The sequence below is a fragment of the Equus caballus genome, chromosome 1, assembly GCF_041296265.1.
Source record: "Equus caballus isolate H_3958 breed thoroughbred chromosome 1, TB-T2T, whole genome shotgun sequence".
Taxonomy (NCBI): domain Eukaryota; kingdom Metazoa; phylum Chordata; class Mammalia; order Perissodactyla; family Equidae; genus Equus; species Equus caballus.
The window spans coordinates 197,192,987-197,205,326 of NC_091684.1; the positions used below are offsets into that span (position 1 = coordinate 197,192,987).

Consider the following 12,340-nt stretch of genomic DNA (forward strand, 5'->3'; position numbering starts at 1 on the left):
GGGATTTATCCTGGAAGGGCTTAACTGTCGAACGTGGGCACAGACTTGATCAGGTAGGAAGTAGGTAAAATTCTCCTCTTCTAGTCTTCCCTGTCTCAGCTATCCAAGTCAAAGACCAAAAGCCATCCTTGATTTCTCTTTCCCTCAACCGCCACATCTATCCATCAACAAGTTCCACTTATTCTGCCTCCAAATTATATCCCCAAACTATTGTTCTCTCCTTCTCTACTGCCGCCACTCCAGGCCCGCCAACCACTCTCTCTCACTTTGGGACTTGAGAGTCCCAGGAAAGCTGAGCAGAATAGGTGACATCTGCTCCTACTCAGTATGCTGATGATGCTTCCAGGAATTTTCTGAACCCTTGGCCAAAAAAACCAGGAACTTCGGCTGGCATATGCATGTGTGGTCTCAGCCACCACTCAGCCCACGTAATATAACATAGACCTAAAATGAATTTTTTCATGGTGTTCTGTATTCCTCTCTCAGAGGAAAGACAAACTAAATATCAAAGCTCAATGTGAAAAAGAAAAGATAATCAGCTAAAATTAATGTTTCAGCTAAAATTCTAGAGAATTTCTGGTAGCAAATAGCCTGTCAAACTGTCAAGTTCAAGTTTCCTTTTAAAAGTGTCTTTTCTTGGGAAATATGATTTGGTGCAAATTATTCAGATCTCCTCTAATAATTTTTTTTAAGATTTTATTTTTCCTTTTTCTCCCAAAGCCTCCCAGTACATAGTTGTGTATTATTAGTTGTGGATCCTTCTAGTTGTGGCATGTGGGATGCCGCCTCAGCATGGCTTGATGAGCAGTGCCACGTCTGCGCCCAGGGTTTGAACTGGCAAAACCCTGGGCCACTGAAGCAGAACGTGTGAACTTAACCACTCGGCCACAGGGCCGGCCCCTCCTCTAGTAATATTTTTACAGCATCTGATTTGATACTCAAATCTCTCACTAAGTTTCTGAATAAAAGCTTCCACTCCTTCGGACGTAGCCATTCCTGCTGTGTCCCTAGGATCTTATTAAGACAGCCATGGAAGCCTGCTCCTCTCAGCTGGTGTCTTCTCTCCACTGCCAAATGAGGTTATACCGCTTCCAGGGTCAAGCTCTTTGATCCAGTGCAACCATTAGCTACAGAAGCAGGCAAAATTTCATCTTGGTCCCATGAACATCACCAACCACACTCAGCAGAAAGCAGTGCCCACTCAAGCTGCATTAGTCACAACAGATTTTCTCGGGAAAAGGAGACAGATGTTAACAAAATAACCCTTCTTTCTGTCTAAAGTTGCCCAGGGTTTGTCATCTGTGCTAACCAAAACGAACACGAATAGATTACAAGATCCACCCAGAAGCTTGTCTGGAGGAAGAAGAAGAGGAAGAGGAAGAGGAAGATGGAGGAAGAGGAAAAGGGGACGGCATGGGCAACAGCGTAAGCATCTGTACCGAGGTGAAAGAGATTGAAAACTGAGAAAATGCCGCTGAACTAATGATCAGGAAGTCACTGCTGTTCTCCGAAAAATTTCAATAGCAGAAAGGATAAAGGGCGCTGCTCAGAACATATCTCTCCCTCTCTATCGATGACCCAAACACGAAGGACTGACCTGCTAAAGTCAGTTTCAAAGTGGCTATACCAGGATACCAATAGAAACCCAAGCAGCCTACTCCTTTAATTAAAATACAACCAAGCCACTTAACCATTCAATATGATGCCTTGGGTGGACAGATACCCACAGCATGGTCCTTAAACCAAACTGTGGGGTGGTGGATATTGTTAACGCCTAACCCCAGATCCCCTTGCCCTCCTTAAGGTCACTTCAAGTTAATGGTTCTCAACAAGCTGACAGTTTCCCACCTCATGCACCTGTGTGTCTCCACCTGTCTACCTGGTGGCTTCTCCAGAGGGAACGTGCTTGACAGGAAGTAGGCTCAACCCAGAAATGCATGGAATGGACACTTCAAATCCCCAACCAATAGGACACAGAAGTTGGTAGATAACCATCCCAGCCTCCCTGTCCTCTGCTGGCACAGTTCTGAGGTGTGTCCACACAGTTTTCAGAAGGTCTCCAGTGGGAATGAACCCCATTTACCCAGAGTAGTAACCATTTATTGACTTCTCTCTCTTCCTTTTCTCACTTTTCCCACTTCTTCACTGTCCTGGGTGCAGACAACAAAATGATGCATTATGTGCAGAGAATTTTAAAACAATAACAAAACCAACTTAAAGTCAGTCTGCTTTCTATTAACACCATTGATAATTCTAAACAATGTCAGTGGTAAAATGCTCCTCTCTGGTGGGACAAACCACTCCCATAGGCCCCCCACCCACCTTGGTATGCCCCTGCTACAAGGGTTCAACACGCCCATGACGACCTTGGCATCAGATGGACTTTAGTTCAACCCAAACTCCATCACTTACTAGCAAGGGACATGTAACCTCGAGTAAACGACTTAACCTCTGTAAACCCCATTTCTTCATGTGTAAAATAGAAATACCAGTAGGACGTAGGACATAGGACACAGGGTTGTTGTATCAAATGAGAAACGCACAACTACTCACCAAAATATCTGATCTCAATAAACAGCAGGTTCAATTAATATCATCTGACCTGCGTATTTACGGCACATTTAATCTGCTGAATTTAATATCAACCATTAATGTGTACATTAGTCCTTTTATCATCCAGAAAGAACACGTGGTTAAATTAAGATCAGCACAAACTATTCATATCCCTCAAAGTATCTAGTCTAATTACACTCTTTTCCCTGAAATAAAATGTTAAAGTCACCAGATATCTCAAACTCATAACCTTCCCAACATTTATTCAACTCCTCTCTAGGTCTCTATCCGCTTCCTTCTCCTTTATCTTCATTTTTCCCCAGTCCCCACTGAACTCCTGATGGGACCTCCTGTGTCCTATTTTCGGTCCACTACGAGAGCTTTGTAGCAAAAGAGAAGTGGATTCTGAGTTCCTCATAACCCACTGAAGCTGCTGCATTACCTGTTTGAATTTTGAATTTCTTTGGCTCTTAAGATTTTTAAATATCCTTGCATCTAGCTCTAATATCTTTGAATATGACACAATCCTGCATTTTTTCATATACTTCATATCTGATATGACCTTATAATTCATAACTATATTCAAATAATATTCAATTAACTTCTGGCTATTTCTCATGGCCTTATCTGGCTTTGCCATCCCAGCTTTTAAGGTCATTCTAGACGAGCACTTGATCAGTATCTGCCTTGAGGCAGCCAGAACAGAGAAGAGAAGTGTTCACTCTGGAGTCAAAACGTGGGCACGCCAGTCACTGCTTGTTTCACCTTGGGCAAGTCACTTATACTTTCGAGGGCTGAATTTCCTCACTGTAACATGGAGAAGATAATAATAGTGCCCATCTTATGGAGTTGTTGCAAGGATTAAAAAAGAAATGTGCCTAAAATGCTGCCTCACACTTAACATGTGCTCAATAATTTTAAGCTATTATTATTTCCAACTCATAATATGTAGTTTTTATACATATTTGCTATTTTTCCTCCTTGACAGTAAATTCTTGTATGTCAGAACTCAAAACAGGTTCATCTCTTTGAGGAGGTTTCCACATGTGGCCCATAAACACAAGTGCAACTGAACACATAGCAGGATTCTTTGGCTCCTAGAAAACTTGGGCGAATGTTCATTTGAACAGTTTCAGTGCTCCGCTTCTGCACTTGCTCCACCAGCGACTTCTACTAACATAACACACAACGGCCAAAAGGAGTTCCCCCTGTTGTTTCCCTCAGGCTGACAGACCTCTCCTCACTGCAGCTAACTGTCCTTTACAGCTGCCACCCATCTCTCAGATGCAGTCCCTCTGCTCTGCACGCTACCTCTTTGAGGTGCTGATGGAGCCCCACTCTTCAGTATCAAGAGTCCTGGTCACTGATGCCTCATGCCGACTTTCCTGGGTGTGTGATTTGCTGCGTCCAGCTGGACTTGTTTATGTGGCTCCATCTAGATCCACTGCTCATTCCTACAATTAGAGTTGCCTGAATCGTTACAATCATTATACGGCTTTATATTTTATAAAATTATTTCAAAAACATTTTCTTATTTGATCCTCCTGTGAGATAGGAAGGACTCATATTATTATTCCTAATGTGGACTGGGAGAGACTAGAAAAAGTCAGAGAGGCAGTGACTAACGGCACTGAGACCAGAACAAGGATTCACAGTGTGATTGTGTTGTATGGACACTAAGAAAGCGGAAAGACAGGCCAGAGACTGTGCTGAATCCAAGAGAAACAAACCAAAGGTGAGCAGCGCACCCACCCCCCCCCGCCCCGTTGGTGTAACGGATGGGTCTCTTCATGGATTAGGAAGTACCTTGAGTACAAACCCTGGAAGCTCCATCTCTAACCCAGGCAAAGAGCTGATTCCATAAAGCCCTGATGCTAAAGGAGACACTGGATTCCCTAGAGCCTTGGCACAAAGCTAGTACCATTCTAGATGCAGAGGCGAGAAGTTAATTCATTATATTCATTGAAGTTAATTCATTATATTCATTGAGTGCCTTGAAACTTAATTCCTTAGTGGAGTCTTGGTTGAGCAGAGTAAATGAGCATGAGAGAGTCTGCAGTAGACCTACTGCGTAAAACTCACTCCACCGGAAATAAGTGCTTCCTCTTAAGTATTAAAACAAAATGTCAGAGCTGAATAAAGGATTCCAGTTACAGTTGCTGATCCAGCAGTAACCTTCTATTCTAGGAGTCAACCTTAATAAGGGCAATGCCTTAAAGTTAAGTCCTATGCGTATCAATGTGGCAAAAGAAAAAGTCTACTAACAATCTGAAACTATATGGCTGTTGAAGCCACAGGTTTTATTATACGGGCACCAGGGAACAGAATGTGAACAGATCAGTACCTTCCAGCCCTCCCAGGTGGGAGAACCTCTCCAGAGAATGTTCTCCAGGCAGTGGGCCAGCCAGAACAGCTCAGTCTATGAACAAGAGTAACTTCAGGTGTCAAGACAGATGATAAACTTTGGAAGCAGGCTGATTGAATCAGGCTGGAGAGTATTTTTCTGCAAAATACGTTCAGAGATTTGTAGAGGATGTTTCTAGAGGCTGGAAAATTGATCCCCATTGACTCCAGCAGGGAAACGATGACTTACAAGCACTGTTTGACTGTAGATTGGTGAGTCAGGGTCATCCGGCAGTAAAAACAAACCAAGTGGGCCTGTTCTAAACTGACAAACCACCTCCACACCAAAGAAACAAGTCTGCCTTTGCCATTAACACATTCCTTCACTAAAATAACAAGCAAAAGCTTGATTCTGGGGAACCAAGTTAGGGTGATTTCGCCTCCCTTTTATTTCCATCCATAAGCTCTTTTTCATAGTCTAAACATGTTTACTTTGAGGATGAAGAAAGGAAATAAATGCCCTTTGAGAGGAAAAAGAATCGCAAATTTAGAACAGACGCATAAAGTCCTAAGGAAATGGACCCCCCCCCCAAGGAATCAGCATAGAATATTATTTGAATAAATTAGCTTAATCAAGATTAATTCTGTTTATTAACAAGTAGAATTGTTATTAAAGCTAAGTAAGCAGTGGTCTGTGTCCAATTAGAGCAGACGACTCTCGTGGGGGACACAGCCAGGAGCTGAGTGAGAGCTGCCCTCCGAGTACGAGGAGAAGGTCCCTGGCAGAGGTCTCCAACGCAGGACCTGCAGGTGGATGCGACGCAGCTGGACTTGAGACACACTCCCCATTCGTTCTCCCTTTTACGAAATTAGGAAGAGATAATAATATGAATTTTACATGGAAACACAACCTGAGCCATTTATGAAAGTCACAAAAGCCAACGCTTCATCTACACCAGATGCCAAGCTAAGTGTGTGTGAGCTTTCTCCTGTAGTCCCACTTTCCTGTCGTCCCCACTACGACCCTGGAGGAAAGTACCATATTCTCTTTTGACTGAGTTGATTGGTCTCTTTTCTGCTACTTGGTACTTCTTTTCAAACACTCATTGTGTTCCTCCTGTGCACCAGGCACTGTGCTGGACTCCAGCTATGGCTGCTGCCTTCAGGAAACTTACAGACAGCACAGATTACAGGGGGGAAAGTCAGAGGACTGTGGTAGGAACAATGAGGGAGAGAGGAATCTATTTAAGTGGCCAGGTCAGCTGAGACCTGAAAGATGAGAAGGAACCAGCAACGTGAAGAGCAAGATGGAAGAGCATGCCAAGCAGAGGACACAGCATGTGCAAGGGCCCGGGGCTCAGAAGGACCGGGTGTATTTCAGTTTAAGAAGAAGGGTTGGTGAGAGAAGAGTGAGCAAGAGGGAGGGGGGTACAAGATGAGTCTGCAGCGACGAACAAGGGTCAGACCCTGTAGGAGGCTAAGAACTTGCTACAGATCTTCAGTGTATGTTAAGTACAGTGGAAGCTCCTGAAAGATCGTAGAGGCGGGTGATAAGATCTGATCTGTACTTTCTAAAAAGCACTCTAACTGATCTTTGGAGAGTAGATTATAGGAATTCAAGAGTAGAAACAGAGACAAATGAGGAAACTCTTGTCCAGGTAACAGAGACAGTGGTGGCTTGAGCTATGGGATGTCCATGGAGAGGAAATAGAGTCTATATGCTTTGGAGGAAGAATTAGTAGAACTCAACCTTCTACACAATTCTATGATAGCACCTACCACAGTTTCTTGAAACTGTTCCTTTGTCTCTTTCTGCCAGTGACAGTGACCTCTTCAAATGCAGGAGCAATATTCCACTAAGCTGAGGTTCCTCAGAGCCAGCTGCAACATCTGATAAAGTCTCAGTAAGGATTTGATAAATACATGTTAACGAGGTGAGAAAGATGCACCTACCTCTGGAGGGATGAACTCTCTATCCTGTGCGGTCATACCTCAGTTAGGACTGTGGCAGAGAAAAGCCAGAAGAACCATCCTGAAAGAGACAGAGTCATCTAGTTACTCCTCCAGATCAGGGGACCCAGGACCACCATGTGGAGTGTGGATGGATCCAGCTAAGGCGTCTGTTGACACTGTTGAGCTTGGATGACCCAGTCTCCTGCTGTTATGATATCAGAGGAGGTATATAGAGCAGTGATTAACAGAACGGACTGTAGTGTCAGGTTCAAATCCTACCGCCGATCCTTCCTAGCTATGTGACTTTGTGCAAGTTACTTAACATCTCTGTTTTATCACCTGTAAAATGGGTAATAATAATACTTACTATGGTAGACAGAATAATGGCCCCCCCAAATATGTCCGCATCCTAACCGCTGGAACCTGTAAACACGTTATTTTACATGGCAAGGGGGAATTAAGGGTGAAGATGGAATTAAGGCTGTTAGTCAGCCGACCTTAAAATAGGGAGATTACCCTGGGTTATCTGGGTGGGCCCTAGGTAATCACAGGAGTCCTTAAATTTGGAAAAGAGAGATAAAAGAGTCATTCTCCAAGCGATCCCTTGTGAAAAAAAGACTCTATGAACTGCTGGCTTTGAAGATGGAAGAGGCCATGAGCCAGTGAATGCAGGCAGCCTCTGGAAGCTGGAAAGGCGAGGAAACAGATTCTCGCCTTGAGCCTCTGGAAGAACGCAGCCCTGCCGACACCCTGATTTTTAACCCAGGGAGACCCATTTTGAACTTCTGACTTCCAGAACTGTAAGACAGTAAATGTGTGTTGTTTTAAGCCACTAAATCTGTAGTAATCTATTACAGCAGAAATAGGAAGCTAATGCACTCTGACCCTTTACAGGCACTATGAGGATTAACAGCAAGACTGTTCTTAACACACACCGGACTCCTTTGAGTGTCATCCACGATCCAGGATGAGAAGGAGGCCTGACTAGTTCAGTGCCCTTGGCTGCACAGCCCACTCAGGAAAGCACTACTTCATTACCCAACTACAAAAATTGTGTTAAATATATTCAAATAGAATTACATAAATAGAAGCCTTCAATACACAATTTTAGACATTGTGGCTTGAGAAATGGACAACGTTCTTAAGCATTTTCTAAGTTCCAAGATCATTTCTCTCTCACCAAGTTGCTCTATCTGGATAGGACACGACTGAACTGACTCTGCTGATCAGAGTCCAATGATCCCAGATGCCAGCTCTGAAAGTCCAAATTGTCATGGGATTCTTAGCTCCTCCTTCCCATCACCCAGAAAGGAGGGTTTTTATATTCATTGTTAAGCATCTTTGTCATTAATGAATAACCTGGGCCAACTCCAAGAGAATCGTAAATATTTTCACTAATTAAAGAAGAAGACACTTTCATCATCAACCACAATCAATCGTTGGTTTAGACTGAAATCTCCTTGCTTTAACAAACTCATCCCTGCCGTTCAGTAAAATACGACACGCTTTGCCAGGAACACCCTTCCACCCACATGGCCTGGCTCAGTCTCACCAGAGATTCAAACTGTAATATCAAGGGAAAATTTAACGCCCAACCCCACCCCATTCATAACTAAACCAGTCTTACAAAAATAGGGCCATTCCTGGAATGTTCCTGACTTACAAGACTAAAGATATCACTGTCTTCCTGAGGACCATTTCCCCGGCAATTTATTGAGAGGAAAGCTATGCCTATTCCAGTCAGGTTTCACCCGTCCATTTCAAGCTTTCTAATTTCACTTCTTGGTAATTGTTCCCCCAGCATTTCCTGTAACCGTGCCTTATCTGATGCCTTCACTCCAGAATGTTATTTTTATTGCAACATAGAACAGAACGCATTTTTGAATTATAATTGGAAGTCCTGACTGGTTTCCTATTTAATGCTGAATAATTTACTCCTGGCTAATTAGGCACGTGGAACTCCCACCCGCCCTGTGGAAAGGCTTCCTCTGACTTCTGGTGATGCTTCTGGAATATGGCTAATTGTCAGAAGCCATGTGTAGTGATAACGAGCACGTCTTTGCCTCACTTGCCCGCATGAGGGAAACTGGAACTTCTAAAGTGGTGTTTCGATGAGCCATGACGCTTTTTCGGCGTTCTAAACTATGAACTGGAACATCCTGAAGATGACTGGGCTGTCGTCTCACGACTCTCAGTTCAGAGGGAATGTGGCTGCCTCGAGACATCCTGTGGGATTTCCCAGGAAACAGAAAGTTAACCTTCAGTCACTTTCACTTCTTTTATTTAAGAAAAATGGGCAATTACCTTTGTTCTGCAGCCTTCACAAACTCGAGTTTATTCTTCTGAAGATTTAAGCAGAGTTACAAGGTGAAGGTTTGTGCCTCCACTAATTAGCAGTTCCACTTCAGTTTGAGGGCTTACACTGTGGAAAGACAAAGGAGACCCATAGCACCAGACTACCACCGGAATCTTTATAGAACTGCTTCTTTGACAAATGTAAATTTGCAAACTGAAAAATCACTTATAACCCTAAATAAATTTTCATCAGAACCTGGCAGTACTGCAAGTGCCTTCTGCCTATATTCACTTTGTGAAATGTTTTCATTTTTTAGAAAAGTTTCATCTGTTCCTAAAAGGAAAAAGAAAGCTGTCAACGTAATTTTAATTCTTTTTCTGACACATCTTTTTATGCTTCTATATTTGCATTTTTCCTTTTTTGCATTATTTGGTCCATTATAGGAAAGGATCTCCTTTCAAGTACTGATGACAGGAAATTCAGAAGGATATCAAATTCAATTAGTTTTATGTATTTATTTTTTTAAGGGCTGAAATGTATCCAAAGAATAAGATTTTCAGAGCTGAAGAGGAGCTTTAAGATCCTTCTACACCTGGGAGCATGTGGAAGTCCCGCTCAGCATGTATCCCCTACACAGACTTGGGACTGGCTGCTCTGTGAGGCCTGCCCAGGCTTTTCAAAGGCTGTGTAATAGGTCAGGGGTCATCCTTGACAAATAAAAATGGCAAGTAATAGGATATATTGAAGTATATGAGGAAGCCATTTTGTGTAAACCTAATTCGGCCTGACCTTGTCTTTCCAAAAGGGCCTGACTGTGGCCATTGAGCATGCATTGTATATCTGCTTTAGAGATTCCCTATGGCAAGAGCAAAGGCCCTTGAGATAAAGGTGCAACTTCTCTCCCCCTCCCAACGTTGGCGTCTCCTTAAGGATTAAGCATCTTTCCTTAGGCAAGAAACTGATTGCTGCGCTCATCTGTGACCGCCCAGCTGGAGACAATAACTTGCCTCCTGCTACGCCCACCGAGATAGCAGACCACTACCTGCTGTGTCCATCAAGTGCTGTGCCAACAGGGCAATCTTGTGACTATTGAGGGAGGGACATTTCAGTCATATGTGAAATACCCTCTTTGAGGGTATATAACCACCCTGTGTACCCCTACTTCTTTGGAGTGCTCTGTTCCTTTGTGGAAAGACTCTCCCGGGTTATAATCCTAAGAGTTAAGCTCAGAATAAACTCACCCAAATTTTCATTTATAGATTGGTTATGGATTATTTTCGTCAACATCCTTGACCACAGTCCAGGCAAGGATGTGGTCAGAGACTATCGTATTACACTCCTGGAGGCTCACCCATTTACACTAGCCACATGGGCCTGCACACAGGTGGGTTTGGCCAACAGCCTCATTTCTTAGCAAATGGCACTTGATGTGGGGTCGGTGAGCCAAGGAGTCGAAAGAAAGATTTCTTGGGCTCTCAAGATCTGGCAGTAGTGCTCTTTTATTTAGAGAATAGTGTGGAATAGCATGCGGACAGGGCCCATGGGCAGTCAGAGCTGCTGCGGGCATGTTGCTGCTGCCGCTTCTGCTGCAAACATGAGCTGAGGGTAGGGCTAATTTTAAGGCATAGGTATGTGAGTTGTCTCTTTACAAGACAAAGGAAAGAATATGGAAAAAAAGTTAAAATGGTATCAGTGCAGGTGGGATCTGGTTATTGGGTGATCCCATGACTTTTAGATAAGAATCAAATCGGATTAAGTAAAGGTCAGAAGCCACCACCCTAAATCAGTTATATGAGATTGCCAGACAGTAACCAACTTAAGTTCTTGCCTTCCCCATTAAGAGTTTCTGGAGACAAGGTCATCTCCCTTCCTCCTGGTGCAGAGGGGGAGGCATGGAGATTTCCTTCACAAATGCAAATGTCTCCATCAAAGGACAAGCAAATTCCAGGCCTTGGAGCCTGCTTCTCACCTGCAGTTTTAAAATTAACCAGCCTAAAATCCTCATCAGCACTGAAGTCCAACAATCTACCCACGATCCATCGCGGGTTAGTGGCAGTACGAGGGGCTACAAGCAGAGAGCCTCGGCCACCAATTCACTGTCCTCTCCACTCTGCTACATCCTTTGCCACATTGCACAGACTGAAAAGAGTCACTGAGTTGTTACTGTGCATATCAGCCCTGCTTCTTACACTGGGGACTCTGACATCCCCTCCTATACACAGAGACGGTGCCAGATGATTGACAGCTGAATAAAAACTGGACAATTTAGAGGCTGTCAAAAGTCAAAGACTTCTTCATATAAGCTCTAATAAGTAAAGCTCTTTTACTAAAATTCCCTCCAGTTTTTGGTTAATAGTTATTATTTATTGAGCAATTAGTATGTGCCAGCAGCATGTAAAACAGTTTACATTTAATCATTTCATTTCACTTATTCCTCGCTCTTCTATCAAGTAGGTCTTATTTTACAGATAAGGAAACTGAGGCTGGAGACCTTAGTAAATCTCCTCAGGTTACACAGCCAGCAAGTGACCGAAGCAGAACTTTATTTGAAAACAGAGCCTACTATGGTACTACAACCGGGCAGTCACTCCTCTCCCATACAGGCAAATCAAGAAAAACTTACTGAAAACAATTTTCAACCTATTTGTGGTTTGGTCATGGCCTGTCCTTGATCAAACAAGGAAAACTCCCAAAGCTTGAAAATTTTACTGTCAAACATGTTACAACTTTCTTTAAAATCCCTGGAAAAAGGACTGATGCTACATCCCAACGGTAGAACCCTTTTGGACTCTGGTCTAAATTCATTATATTGATTCTAATGATGTTTTCAATAAAATAGAGCAGAACTGCTCACCACCCATCAGACTAAATCCTCTTGTGTTCCTCTCCCTTCTGCTTTTCTCATGGGTTAGCAGCTCCCCATCCTGGAGGTTTTATCAAAGGGCCCGTTTCCAAGGGCGTAAGCACCTCCACACGCTGGTCCCGGATGAACTGGCTTCTCCACTGGGCTGGTGTGTGCCACAGCTTCCCCATCTCCCGGCTCCCAGGCCGTCCTGGGGAGACGATGCCCTGGACTCTTTCCTGATAGTGATCTTCCTGAGGACAAATGCAGTTAGGGCTCTCACACTGACTCTCTGTTCCCTGCGCCCTTCATAAGAGTCCTGTCCCCATTTTATGAAAGAAAGGCCGAGCTCG

The 12,340-nt window shown here is 43.6% G+C and overlaps 1 long non-coding RNA gene across 1 annotated transcript in view; it reads right to left on the minus strand.

Annotated features, from left to right (window-relative positions):
- Positions 1-6,830: 6,830 nt before the first annotated feature.
- LOC138917953 (uncharacterized) overlaps positions 6,831-12,340 on the minus strand; it is a 35,660-nt gene continuing 30,150 nt past the window's right edge. Inside the window, exon 3 of the long non-coding RNA XR_011426667.1 lies at positions 6,831-6,928. This is a non-coding gene — a long non-coding RNA (uncharacterized lncRNA). The remainder of the gene's footprint in view (positions 6,929-12,340) is intronic.